Source organism: Chiroxiphia lanceolata, chromosome 15, assembly GCF_009829145.1.
Source record: "Chiroxiphia lanceolata isolate bChiLan1 chromosome 15, bChiLan1.pri, whole genome shotgun sequence".
Classification (NCBI taxonomy): Eukaryota; Metazoa; Chordata; class Aves; order Passeriformes; family Pipridae; genus Chiroxiphia; species Chiroxiphia lanceolata.
In genome coordinates, this window is record NC_045651.1 from 14,709,150 (window position 1) to 14,722,621 (window position 13,472).

At 42.6% G+C, this 13,472-nt stretch overlaps 1 protein-coding gene across 1 annotated transcript in view; it reads left to right on the plus strand.

Moving 5' to 3' along the window:
- ADAMTS2 (ADAM metallopeptidase with thrombospondin type 1 motif 2) overlaps window positions 1–13,472 on the plus strand; it is a 170,540-nt gene that overhangs the window by 101,176 nt on the left and 55,892 nt on the right. The window lies entirely within an intron of this gene.

The window sequence follows — 13,472 nt, forward strand, 5'->3', positions numbered from 1 at the left end:
GGTGTCAGCACCAATGGGGGACACTCCCTGCCCTGCAGAGTTTCCAGTCAGAGCAGATCTGGAATGAGCTGGAGCAGCAGTCACATGCCATGGTGCAGGTGCAGCATTTTGTAGCCTGGTGCAAGTGCTGACCCTGCATTACCTGCCCTGGTACAAGTTCACTCCCTGAATGTCTCTTTCCCTTTCCTCCCAAGGTACCAAGGGGAAGAACTGGGAAACTAGCTGGGATCTTGTACTCTTGTCTTGGCCTCTCGCTTTCCCAGGGAACAGTAAATCTGGGGAAACTCCATAAACTGAGAGCTGGTGTTACTTACATGTGTGCTTTTCCAAGATATCATGTGTGTCAGGAAGGCAGGGGTAGCAAGAAGGCTGTGCTGGTGCCAGCTGAGCTGTAATGTCCCACACACATGGAATGGCTCGGTCTGGCCCTGTCAGACTCTTTTCTTGCAGTTCTTCACTGGCATTTCCATCAGTGGTCCAACACTTGAAAGCACATTGAACTACCTCTCCCCAAAGCCCTCTGGCTCCATGGTCAAATTCCATGTGTATCCGCCAAACAAAGCAACTGTTCTCTCCAAACTCAAACAACACTTCTTCCCTCTCCCAGATGCTTTTTGGCATGACCCCTTTCCTTGCTCAGATGGTTATCTACAGAACTTGTTGGGGTTTTGCTGTGACTTGTCTTTGGGGAAGGGTGTTGGTTGTCTGGAGGATATTTTGAGTTTCAAGGAGAAAGAAGGTGGAAATGCATTCCTGTTGAAATTAAGTCGCTGATACCAGTGGGGCAGGATGTTGCTCCCAGGCCACTGGGCATGTTTCTGGCCTTGCTGAGGTTGGTAGCTGTAAGTAATGTCTGGATCGAGCTAGATCCAGGCCTGGAGGATGGGGAAACAAATTGATGGAAGCTGCTTTTGCAGCTGGATGAGAAAGCACTTTTTTCTTGCCCTCTCTTTGCCTTGACTAATGGCAACAAGGGTTTCTGCAAGAGGCGTTGTTCTCCCTGTGTGAATTCAGGATATATCTGCAAGACCACATGCTGTACTCTTTCAGTTTTTGGGTTTTTTAGTTCTTTTCACAAGGAAGTTCAATCGGTTTCCTTAGATTCTCTGTTGTGAGAGTTCAAATGGACCTGAAATTTGTGACGTTAAGTTATAATCCTGGTAGGTTAATGCTTCAGACATTTTGTTCTTTGCTGACTTTCCTCGTACTTGAGGAGTTCCAAATACTGATGTTCTCCCAGAGCGTTGCTTGGCTTTGCAGATGAATTTTTTAAATGTAATTTTAGTGGAATTGCCCAAAAATATTTAGCTCCCCCCAAATAAAAAAAAACGCACTGCAGAGCTCACTGTTGGTCAGAAGAGGTGGCTGAAACTCATGTGATGGGCAATGGTTGCTGCACTAATTTCATACCACAGTTTGACACACTCACTTTGTGAGAAAAAAAAAGAAAAAGGAAAGACTTTTAAAAGATTTTCCCCTTCACTAGCTATTTGGCTTCCATATTTTTTTCATATTGTGATTTTTTTCATGGTGGTGTATTTTTTTTGGTGTGGGTTCCCCCTTCCCCCCTTTCAGCTGGCTGCTCAGTGTTGCTATTTCCTGAGTTTTAGCCAGGCTAAGGACTGCTGTTTTGGACTTGGGTAACAATCTCCCATTCATGTGGTCAAGAAGTCAAGGTCAAGACTGAAAGCTTAAAGCTAGGCAGTGTCTGCAAAAAACAAGCTCTCAGTTAGGAGGGTTGAGGATCTCATTTATACTGCTCGTTGTGTTGAACTCCCACAGATTCCAATTCTTTGGAAAGGTGCAGGCACTTTCATATCGGGGAATATATGTTCACCAAAATGAAATGTGAGTCCTTGCTCCACTATTTTTGGTTTTTTTCTAATCCCTAAAAAAACCCTGTGGCTCGATTTGAAAATCACTTCAAAACAATAAAAAACTTTGCTTTTGGTGAATCAGTTATTCAGCAAAATGTAAGAGTTGCCCAGCTGCACTGCAGTATTTCAGAATAAGGCACCTTGGACTAAAACCAGAATGTAAGAAACCCTTCCCAATGCTTCAGAAATTTTAGAGAAGATTAGCCAGAAATAGATTGGAAAGAGTGAAAAAGTAATAAATTAAAATTCTCTGATCCTAAGAGAAATACAGGAAAGGTCAAATGGAAAACTTTGCACTGAAAGGCAGCCTGGAGCTGACTTGAAGGTAAACTGGAGAACCAGACAATGAGAGCACTTGGAAACCATCAACCCTTGGCTTTCTTTTGAGGCTCACTGGGACAGTAGCAGCTGTTGATATCATTCTTCTAATAAAGTTGAAAGCAGGGAGAAAGTGATGGGTATTGATTAGTGTCAGCTCCAATAAATACATGTCCAGCTCCCACACTGAAGAAGATCATTCTGAGTCCTGCAAGTCCAAAATAATTGTTGAGGACTCTTAGGGGCTTCCAGGGCACCAAAGCAAAGTGGAGTCTTTATTGACTGTAGTACTTTCATGTCTTATTGCATAACTGAACAGCACTGTTGTCAGACAAGTAAATGCTGTTTTGCATGACTTTCAAAAACATTATTTTTCAGCACTGATTTAAGGTCTCAGATCTGGGTGAACAGATACTATAGGTGGACTGAAGGAGACAGTATTTGTGGTACTCATGTTGCTGAGGAGACAGTTCCCTAAGCTGTTCTTAGGGAACAAAAATCTGTTGAAGAGACCCTGACACCCAAAGTGTGCCTTTTTCAGCAGCCAAAAAATATTGCTTTTCCCTCCAGCCTTGCTTCCTCATTGCTATAAAATGTCACTTTATTTCTTTAAGGTAATTTCAGTTAGTGTTAACTTTTAGCTTGGTAGACTTTTCTTTTTGGGGTAATGGGAAAATATAAAGAATTTCTGTGTTGAAAGACTGAAGGATTAATATTGCCCAGCAAGAACTGAAAGAGGATAGAGCCTGTTCTGATTTCAGATTAGGGAACCATGTTATTATTTCTATTAGCACAGTATGCATTAATAATTAATATGGTCAGAGTTTGTATGATCAGTACTATTATCTAAACATTTAGGTTTTTGGAAGAATAAAGAAGATGAACATACTCATGGACAGCTTTTTACCATTTGATTTTTAAAATGAAACATAAACTGTGGTGTTACAGCTGATGATTTGTGGAAGGTTTTTGTATTTATTCCATTTCTTCTTATGATTGTTGTTCAACTGATCACAGGCATTTTTAGAATCAAGCAAACTAGGAGAGGCTTGGTTAGCCAGTTCTTGACTAGGTAGGAACAGATGATAGAGTTCAACTAATGGAAGTCCAGTATTTGGATAAAACCTGTAATTCATTGCAGGAACTCAGATCTGGAGTCACTCTGTTTCTACCAGTTTTAGACAGAACATGTTAATTACTGCAAGCCTTTACTATTTATGTCAGCAGAGCTCTCAGTTAACTTCTTGATTACTTCAGCAACTGCTTTGTAAGGCAATTTGAAAGGGGCTTTTTTTGGTGTTAGCTTTGACATTTCCCATTTATTCTGCAAAAATAACAGGTTAGAAGCTAAATGGTCTTTATATACTGTTTCAGTTCAGGAGGCAGAAACTACCTGGAGCTTTGGAACAGCTGTCTCGTTTTACCCTTAACAGCTTCCACTATTTCTTTAACAGCCATTGACTTGTCTAGCCTTTTCAGCTTCCATTTGGGTTAACACCATTTGAAGAGAATTTAATTGAGTTTTAAAAAATTTAATATCTCAATTTGCTGTTATTTCTGATACTTTTCCAATGTTTGACTTGATATGTTAGCTATCAAGTGAGTTGTCCACCAACCCTCCAGCCACCATCATACCTTGTTAAAATGCACAGTTCTCTTATTTTAGTGATTATTACATGTATGTGTATCTATACATGTGTGTATATATATATATAAAAGAGGCTTCCCAGCCCTTCTTATTGGACATTGTGCATTAGTTTTCCTAAGTCTGATTTCATTCTCTGTAGTAAGAGAAGAGCAGTCATTAATACTAAAGCAATTCTATAGCACTCTGCAAAGTGAATACAAATGCAGTTTCTGACCACTTTAAGCCTTATTTGCACAGACAAAGATGATACTGTCTTTAATTCAGGGGATAAATTCCTTGCCACCTAATTCTTGAAAGGCTTTTATTTTGAGATGTGGTGAGTCTGATTTGTCCCTATAGCAGAGTTGTCTGTTGCTTGCCAAGGAGCATCACATCCTACTGACTACATCTGATTTAGCAGACCAATGACCTCAGTTTGATTAGGCTACAAGCCAATCTGAAGGGCAAGTCAGACAGTGCTAGGTACAGCTTGCTTATCAATAATATGTAGATAACCTGATAAAAATACAGAGGTCCTTAAATGATGATCATTCCTTTGGAGGAAGGGGAGTAGATGGTGGAAAGAGGCAAATGGAAACTCTTTTAAGTCCTGGCACTTGCAGTTGAGTTAGGAGAAATTTTTTAGTAATAAAAAATTCTGAATTTCTCACTGAATTTCACATGCACAAAAAAAAAAAAAAATCCTGAAAATGTTGAGGGATTTCATGGCAGTGGGTTTCAAACAAACCATCTCCCTTCTTTCCCTTGGAATATGTTATATTTTTCAATGATTCTCTGCATTGAGACTTGAAGTGCTTGATTTCATATCAAATGAGTAAAACATGTTTTCAGATGAACTAATACTCTTTGTTTGTTTCTTCACTTTAAAAAAAATTCCATATTCAAGTCAATTTGACCCAAAAGGAATTAAAAATATTTTGGACCTGCCAGAAAACTAAATGCATGTTGACCTGGCTCTAATCCCTCTAAAGCTCACAGATATTAATGCTAAATTTATCTTGAAAAAGAAACACTAAAGCCCTGCCTACGCATGCCGGGGAGAAGGTTTGCTTGGCAAACCTTGGCACTCATCCCTGTGCACCCTAAAGCTCATGGGTTGTTCTCAGGACACAGCTGTCAGGGCTGGGGAGTGGGAGGTGGGAGCAAGCCCTGGCTTTGCCTTCCTGAGGCCAGTGGGGAACTGCAGCAGGAAGATGTACCATGATTTCTTTTCACTTTGTGTTCTTCTGACTTGTGCCTCTTAATTTGCCTTTTCACTTGAGAGTTTTGATGTCCTTACACCCATCCAGCTTCTTTGCTTCCTCCCTGCCTTCCTTCCCCCTCTCTCCATCCCTGATCCATGTTCATGAGGAGTGCTGTATGTTGGAAACATCTCTTCTCTACTGTTGTCACCAAGACCCTGTGTCCCACCAACCCACTGCAGCAGAGGGGCAGCATTTCTCAGTCTGCTCTTGTACAAATAGCCAAAGAAGCCTCAGCCCTTGATTTTGGAACACCTTGGGAATAAACCTCATGCATTCTCACTAGAGCAGAGACTGGTTCTCTTTCAGGGTTTTCTACTGTCATTTTGATGTTCAAGAAACTCCTGTGTCCTCCAAGTGAGCTTTGTCTTCCCTACAATCCCCAGTCAATTGCAGCTGGGTTTATTATTGCAGAAGGTCCAAGCAGATTTAGCAACAAGGATATTTTCAAAACATAGGTAAAATTATAACTCCTTTTTGCTCCGATTTAAATCCTGCCAGCGTAAGTAGCCAAGGCATCATGTATTGCACTGCCTTTGCTCAGCCTGCCCAGCTGAGGTTTTCTTCTTGGGACACTCAAATTAACCTTTTTATGGCACAATATTCTGAGATGTATAAGAAGTTGGTTGAACTTATAGATATTGCAAATTGCACATAGTTTTTACCCTAGAATTTGGGAAACTTTCTTCTTATGCTTCACCTGGTGAAATGAGCAGACTGTTTACTTTGTCTAATTAAAAGATCATAATGATTATGTAAGAAACAGGAGCTGTTTGCACAGTCATTTGTGCAGTACATTATTTACACTGATGAGATTTATATTATGTTCTACTTGACATTGAGAACATTCAATTGTATAATTTACAACTTTGTGAGACTATAATCGAGAAAAGCGCTCCCCTTTTAAAAGGATGGGATAATTCCATTTTGAAATGTTACCAAAAGACAAGACTTGAGGTTATGGCTAAAAAGCATTGGAAAAATGCCTATGTGCTTCAGTAGTATTTCTGATGATGTATGGTTATTTTATGTATTTCTTTGTTTTTTCTCCATCTTTTCAGCCCCCTGCACTGGGTAGGAATTTGACTTTTTCTTTTTTTTTTTCTTTTTTTAATACCTGTGTGGGTTTTAATGTTAGTTTCTTAACTGTAATTAAACTTTATTTCCCCTTCTTGCAGAATAGTTGGCTCATGGAAAGGCAACTTCCATCCCCTGTAATCTGTTGTTATTCAGGTCCTGTATCAAGGTTTGGCATTTCATTCTGTTAAAAATGCAAGTGGGATTGTTGGACATGTCACCTACAAAGCCAGGGGGTCAGCTTGGCAGCTTACTTAATGTGCTAATTTGCTGTAATTTAATCATGCTTGGAATATGGATTGGACATTTGAGTATCTCAGTGGCAGACTCGGACTCAAACAGCCCATAAACACTTGGCTAAAGCCTGGTCAGGAAAAGCAGGTTGTGGGTCAGCTCCGGATCCTCTGCCTTTGGGAATTCAGGTGGGATCTCTGGGGCTCCTGGAGCTTCGTGGAGCTCTGGCTCTGTGCCCAGCGCCTGCCTGGAGATGTGGCTGAACTCTGCAGTTTAATTAATTATGCATTAACTGCAAATGAGACTGAGAGCTCCCTTTGTAGCTCTGTGTGAGTGCTGTGAAGCAAAGCCTGCCTTGCCTGGGTGCACATGTGTGCTCGGGGACTTTCGAGGGACAGAGCCCTTTTCCAGGGTCAACTGTGGGCTCTTGGAACAAGTGTGATGTTCTAAATCAGGCACCCTGGTTTGCAAGTCACAGGCTCTGCACTACAGGCCACTTTGCAATGACTTGCCAAAATATTTGCAAGACGGTATTTCCCAGATGCAATCAATTAAGTCAGTGAAACTTAGAAATAGGCCCAAAAAATTAATTTTCTAGAGAAGATTATTTTTGCCCCTTTTTGAGCTTACTTTCGAGCACTAGATGTGGAACGTCTTGCTCATAGATTATTTGGTGCTAAACTGTGAAACCTGTGTTAGCACTAGTAAGGTTGACAGCTGAAAATCTTCCAAAGGATAAATTTTGCTGTTGGAAAAGTTTGTGTTCAGTTCTCAGAGAGCTCCATTTCAACCAGGTCACACAGATTGGTTTGCCTGGCTGTTTTACCATTTCTTTCATTTCCTCTTTTTGACTATTATGTTGCAATATGAAAGTTAAAATTTTAACAAAATATGTTTCACCATTAAAAAAAAAAAAACTTAGCCTCGGGTATTCTATTACCTCGCTCTCACTTAATCTTTTAACAGCGCAATTATCTCTCATCTTTGTTATTCATTGTGTGACTCTGGCCCTGATGAGATCAAATTAGTTTTCAACTTTTCTTTTTGGTATTGTAATAACTTTTCTCTTTGTTGTGACTTGCCAGAAAAGATCTCCCTGGCAACATCTAACTGTGGTTATTCTTAGTGCCTCTGGCCTGGCCATTTTGCCACAGCATCCACCTGGCCATTGTCACTGTGCTAATTGGTTTATCCTTCGGAAAAGACAATTTTTTATTTTTCAGTCTTGAAAGTTCTCTATTTTGTCAGTTCAGTAGGTTTCAGCTTCTTTATTCTTCGTAACTCAGATTCTCTGATCTATGTTTCAATTGCATATAAGGAAGAAATTCCTCCCTGTGAGGGTGGGGAGGCCCTGGCACAGGTTGTCCAGAGAAGCTGTGGCTGCCCCATCCCTGGAAGTGCCCAAGGCCAGGTTGGACAGGGTTGAAGCAACCTGGGATAGTGGAAGGTGACCCTGCCCATGGCAGGGGGATGGAACAAGTTGATCTTTAAGGTCCCTTCCAACCCAAACCATTCTTTTATTTTATGATCTGGGCAGACACTTGAGCACCTCTTGAGATTTAGAGTCACTGTGCTGTCGCATAGGTGACAAGGAAAAAAAAGGAATGTTGCTTGTGCCTGTGTTTGCAAGAATGTGCTTTCACTCTGCAAATGTGGGACACTTGTTCTGCCCCAAGAAGTTTACAAGAATTACTCTATAAAGGCCCAAATATACAGTATATGAAATACTGTTAAATACTTTGAACTCCTCCTGGTTTTAAATGCCAGGACTGGATCATTCCAGTGGGAGTTCAGCTGCCATATGTGCTGGCCTTTGTGCAGCTGGAGTCTGAGACCTACTTTTGAGAGCCCAGCCCAACTTACCCCAACACCCGTGGCAAACTCCCCCAGCCAGCTGAAAGGTGGAGCAGGCTCTGCGTTAAAATGTGATTTGACTGGAAACAGCATCACCATAAACTCAGAGGCAGGGAGCTTGTAATGAGATCATATGGTTAGCAAGGCATGCAGCCCAAGAGTTTCTTTTTAAACGAGTGCTGCTTTGCAGATAAGAGCAGGATGAGGATTCATAACCTCGTTGAGGATGCCTGGTGAATGCCTGGTCTTTAGTCTACTAGTGTGGTCTTACTTTTTAGTTTATATAAAGAAGAGGGAGAATTTGATCACAACCCCAAGATAGTTCTGCTACAATAATTGCTCTTGGTTAATGAATTACCAAATAGCAGCCACTGTGTTAACCTGTGATTCAAGAAATCACAAAAAGCTCACAAATCAAATGTTGAGGCAATGTCCTCCTGGGGATGTCTTTTAAAAAGGGCTAACTTTGTGTCATGTACCCAGTGCACTGTGTGGGATTTGCTTCTCTTGTTTAGACCATTTTCCATTGGCTTTCACCTCACAGGAGCTCTCTCCCATTTTAATTCCTTGCTGGCTGTACCCAGTTTTCTTATGACTGATCTATAGCAGAAGGGTCCAAATGCAGACTGTACTATGGGAAAGGGATTTATAAATTATGAAAGACCAATGTAGCTGAGCAGGATGGTGAAGGGGGGGAAGAAAGACAAGTAGAGGACATTTGGAAAACAAAACAGAAAGCAAAGAAGGAGGTGAGCAGGGCTGTAAAACCAGCAGAAGTAAGTTTTTAAAGAAATTAAAATATTAGAGGAACTCTTGATTAGCAAATGAACAAAACACATCATGATTGTGTGCAACTGGAATGAAAAACAAAACCCCAAATCGAGGAACTTAAAAGTGGGAGAAAAAAGTCACTAGGGCATAAAAATCAAGATTTGATGACAGTTCATTGGTGACTTCAACTTCCACGGGTTGGGCTTCAATTTACCATGGAGGACAAATGGGGGCTTTTATAGAATACATGAAAAGGCTAACTGGGGGCTAATTAGGGAGTCTGTTGATCACAGAGGACAGACACAACAGAAGCCTACAGCATCTGAGCAGCAGGGAGCATTGCGGAAAGATGACTTGTGATTTAAGGTGCAATTCCCAAAAGAGCAGCTCTCTGTCAAGCTGTTGAGGGTGTTTGGTGTTTGGTACTTTTCCAGAGGTGCAGATGTACTTGAGCAGCAGGAAGCTGAGCTGAAGCAAGTCCACCCTGCCTCCTGCTTCCCTACCACACAGCCTGTTTCTCCTGCATTTGCAGCACCAAGTGGTAGATGGCCTCATGCCCGTCCTGGGATCATAGTCCCAGGCTTGGACTGGTACTGCCACCAGCTGTGGTGCAGCTGAACAGGGCTGGGTGCCCTGTGCTCCTGTGCCATCCACTTAAGTTTGCCACCACAGCAGAGCAGGCTCCACCTGGGCTTCACTGGTGCTCAGTCTGAGTCACTGGGGTGAAAAAGAAAACAACCACAAAAAAGCTGGTGTTTTGCAGCAAGGAATGGGAAGCTGGGAGTCCCTTCAGGAGAGTGTCACAGGAATGGAGATCAGCATCAAAAGTGCTGCTCCTCGTGTGGCTGCAGAGAAGGTGCTCAGCAGTCGGCTCAGGTGTTCGTCTGCTCCCACGCTGACAGATGAAGTGTCCATAAAAGCAAACCAGCTGCATTTAAATGGTGGCTGGCTGGTCTGAATGCTGCACACTCAGGTTTGAAAAGAAATTCCAGCTCGTTGCTGTGCTGACAAGCCACAGATGACAGCTGTGAACATGACATGCAGTTCAGTCTCCCAGCTGCCCATCCTGGTCTCTGCTCTGGGTTTGCCAGAAAGTTCCCTTCTCCCTTTCAGAAAGAGGAGATAAAAATTAGAAACTCCTTTATTAGGACAATATCGCTGCCGTGAGACTGGGGAACCCTAAATCTAGTACCGTTAAAGTGCAGTCATTTCATAAGGACCTCTTTAAGAGCTGTAGGTGCAGCTGTATTTCCCTGAGCCTTTTTGAAAGGGGTCATGAAAAAAAACAAAACAAGAATCATGAGCCAGCAACTGTGCTTTTGTTGGATGTCCTAAAGGGAGTGACAGAAAACACAGGGAGAGGCGGTTTTCATGGCAGGCAGTGTGTTCATGCTTCAGTAACTCAGAGCATCTGTTTGAGCTTTGCCTGCCATGATGGGTAAGGCAGAATGAGGAGATGTCATGTAATTAGGTTTCCATAAAGCACATGATATCAAACATTAATGAGCAAGGCAAAAACTCCCAGAAAATAAGGTGGTGTCATCCCAAACTGTTGCAGAGAGAGATTTATTCTGAAGACCTGCAAAGGCAAAAGTAATCTGCAACTTGGGCACTTTCACTGGAAGATGGTCTGCAGTGTTGGGAGAAGACCACTGAAATACTACTGAGTTTTTAGCTGGCTTTATAGAAAAAAGAGGGGGTTTGAGGGATTTTTGGATGAACTATTAGAGTGCTGATGTTCTTCGATTTATTCTGGATGAGCAGCACAAGAGAAAAATAGAACCTTGTCTCTCAGTGGTTAATTTTCACAAATGTGAGTTTTTCCTAGCAGGAGCAAGAAGGTTTCAACACAGGCTATTGTTAAGCCTGCAAATGCCGAGTGTCTGCTCTTGGGAGATGGCTAACAAAGTTGGCACCAATAATTAGTGGCTGATTTGGCAAAAGTTGCTGCAAATTAACAGCTGATGGAGAGGTCTTGGCATGATTTAGTAAAACACAGTGGAGTTTGAGATTACTTTTTTGATGTTACTGTGCAAAGTGCAGGGGTGACCAGAAGGAAGGTAGTATGGAAAATGTTAAGGAGGAATTTGGTGTCTTATTCAGTTCTTGGAGTTTTTCTTTTGAGCTTTTCTAGCATATTGTTGGAGTACAATGATACAGCATAATTACTGATGTTAACCAAGGAAAGCTGAGATGCCGAAACACTACAAATTGCTCATTTACTACAGATGCAACTTTGTTTAGCTTCCTCTTTGGTAAGATACGGGTATTAATTCCATTTGGATGTAACAGTCATTTAGGAGCAAATTCAACATGGGAATAACACAGCATGGTCCAGCAAATCCAACAATTCATCATCCAAGAGACTGAGAGGCAGAGCAGCACCATGGGATATGTGGTCAGGCGTGTGGGGTGAAGGTAACTGCGGATGTGGAGAATTTTTATGCTCCAAAGAAAATTTTGAGTGGCTGGTTGGCACCTACTGGCAGTGAGATGACTTCCAGGGAACTTCCTGATAACTTTTCCCAGGAGTTAGCAGGACTGTGAGGGTTACAGTGTGACAGTGATGAAGTGAGGAGCAAAGAGAGAGGACAGGCAGTTTTCACTGCAGGATGGTAGGATCACATTTTGCCTCTGGCTGATTTACTCACAGCAGGAATAAAGATACTGCACTTGGAGTTAGTTTGACTTTGACACATAAGGGAAAGAGATGAAAGCACAAAAGCTCAAGATACCTTGACAGCCAACCACTCACCCATCCAAACAGCAGCCCCCCAGCCAGCAGAGCTGCCCATCTGCAGTCTCAGTGCAGAGCTCAGGCTCTCCCCCCTGTCCAGCTCTGCTGTTCTGCAATAGCAGCTCTGATAGCTTTGACCCTGCTGCTGATTGCTGTAGCTTTTTGTGAGCAGCAGAGAGAGGACATGACCTGCGGGCCCTGCCAGCCTAGGCCTTCTTTTCTAGAGAGGATTTAAAGATTTATGGTCAAGTTTTACAGGAACTGTGATTTGCCTTACAGATCATGAATACATGATTGCCCCACGGTCTCATAGCAAGTCCCCTGAGACCACTGTGATGGCTCAGTCATTACCTCTGGGCTCTAGCAAGGAAATTTAACACTAAAGTTTTCCTGGTAGAGTAAACCAAGAGACAAGGCTGGAATTGGCTGCTTGGCAGGTTGAGAGCCCTGATAAAGAGCTGTCTCCATTGCTGCCAGGCCAGATCCATTCCATCTCCATGGTACACCTGGGAGTGACATACTGGGTTCTGCATGAAGAGTGAATTTTCATGCTGAATCATAGATTCTGATCAGACTAATTTTGAAAACTTGTGGCTCCGGGAGCAGAAGCTGCTGAGACCCTTGAGGCTGGCAATGAGAACATGGTGGTTGTGCTTATTAGCTGCATTAAATGCTGCTGTGCTGGGAGAAGGGCATTGTGGCTCCATGGGGATGCAGAACTACCAAGTGTGACCTTCTCTCTGTCCAGTGAGTGAGGGAAGCCCTGCCAGGGCAGTGTGGTGACCTGCAGCTGTGGGTCTCGGGACAAGCATGTCCTTAAAGCTTGGTGGAGAAATGGTAAGGAGCTGTGTCTTTCAAGGACTGTCCTTTGTCAGGAGGTCTCTCCTAGAGGCACAGAAACAAGCTGCTCCCCACACAAGGCACAGAGGCCCGGGGCAGTAAGGAACACTGCCTGGTGTGTGTCCTTCCTGGCAGCCGGAGGCTGTGCAGGTCAGTATGTTACTGTCACCCCAGAGGGGAGCTGTGGGGACTCTGCTCCGGCTGCACATTGCCCAGGACCTGCTGACACAGCAGCCTGAGGCAGCTGATCTTCAGGCAAGAGCGCAGATGTTCTTGTAATGAGCCCAGTGATCTGGTGACTCATTCAGCCCTTCTCAAGCGGCCAGTTTTGATGTGAAAACTTCAATAAATGAAGATGGAGAATCCACTTTCATAGCATTTCCAGGAGTTGTTTCTTATTTCTGTTTGGAAGGTGATGGCTTTGACCTCCTCCCTTTGCTTTCCACTGCATTCCTGTGAATGAAGCACTGGGAGCCTTTACTCAACCCACAGCCACCTCACTGCCTTTCCTCACCTCTCTGAGCGAGTCTTTCCTGACGTGTTAAAATCAAGAGGTTCTTGGTGGGACTTCCAGAGCTCTTGTAATGCAAATGATAGTAATGATACTAAAGCTAATAATTGTTGTTCTTTAGAGTGAAATGTCAAGATTCCATATTTTCATGTTAATTTTTAGTAGGTAGGTACCACAGTAATCATGTCCCATCCTGTTAGAGAATGTGCACTTCATATCACAGGGACTCTTAGAAATTGTATCAGTAATGAAGTAACTACTGTTGTACCTGATGGGTTGGTCTTTGACATACAATAATGTAAAGCGACATGGCAAATTTGGAATGAAGGAGGAAAAACTGTTAAAAAATTGTGAAAGTAGCTAT